The sequence below is a fragment of the Gadus macrocephalus genome, chromosome 2 (assembly GCF_031168955.1).
Source record: "Gadus macrocephalus chromosome 2, ASM3116895v1".
NCBI classification, from domain to species: domain Eukaryota; kingdom Metazoa; phylum Chordata; class Actinopteri; order Gadiformes; family Gadidae; genus Gadus; species Gadus macrocephalus.
The window spans coordinates 19,747,057-19,748,022 of NC_082383.1; the positions used below are offsets into that span (position 1 = coordinate 19,747,057).

At 37.6% G+C, this 966-nt stretch overlaps 1 long non-coding RNA gene across 1 annotated transcript; it reads left to right on the forward strand.

Moving 5' to 3' along the window:
• Positions 1-280: 280 nt before the first annotated feature.
• LOC132452127 (uncharacterized) lies at positions 281-966 on the forward strand. Its single transcript, XR_009524244.1, has 2 exons — positions 281-566; positions 850-966. It is a non-coding gene; the product is annotated as an uncharacterized LOC132452127 (long non-coding RNA).

Sequence of the window (966 nt, forward strand, 5' to 3'; positions counted from 1 at the left end):
TAACTTGAACAAAACAAATGTCCTTCCTAACCTTTTGATGATTAAATATAAAGTAAAGGCTTGTCCGAGGAAGTGCCTTAAGTAAGTGATCTGCTTGATCCAAAGAGCAAATGTGTAAAGAAAACTTTCGCTTTCATTATGAGTCGTCATAAAGGAAGCACATAGCTTTGGAGGTGCAGCTCCGTCTCTTTCTACTTCATTAACCCTTGCCTAACGTAACAGTGTCGAAAGTACAAGAATTTGAATTGACCTAAATGTGCTGGAAACAACCAAAACATATTTATTGAAATAAATTATGATTGCGGGACCTTGGTGTTGCGTGATTAATACTGAATCAGTAAAAATATGAGTGAAGGCACACTCGTGGGCTTTGGTGGTTGGAAAATAACGGTGGTGCTGATTCTAATAGTCCTCCTGCCAAAAACTCTCCCCTCCACCTCCAAAGCTATGTGCTTCCTTTATGACGACTCATAATGAAAGCGAAAGTTTTCTTTACACAGATATATATTTGCTCTTTGGATCAAGCAGATCACTTTCTTAAGGCACTTCCTCGGACATGCCCAGAGGTAGGACCATTTTTTTTAAAATATGTAGTCCTATCTAAGTTCAGATATAGGATGCCGTTTTTGATGTTCTTTCACAGAAATAAGATCAAAATTCAACTGTCATCTGGTAGCTTGATTAAAACACCTCGGTGTGTAGGCCTAGTCGTCACAGCTGGCCTATTGAAGGCTAAGACACCATTTAAATAGCCTTAAATGTGATTTGCTATTGGCTAATGTTCGTGATTATTATGATAACCTCATTTTAATATTCAACCCTCTATGATTTCTGTTGTTAATTCCTAAGTACATTTTTTAAAGGAAAATTTGCATCAAGATGTCTCCCGTGGTGAGTCTATGTCCAAACTGTTGAATGTCATTTGTAATGCTCTTCCTTACCATAGGTATTATGACTGAAGGAGAC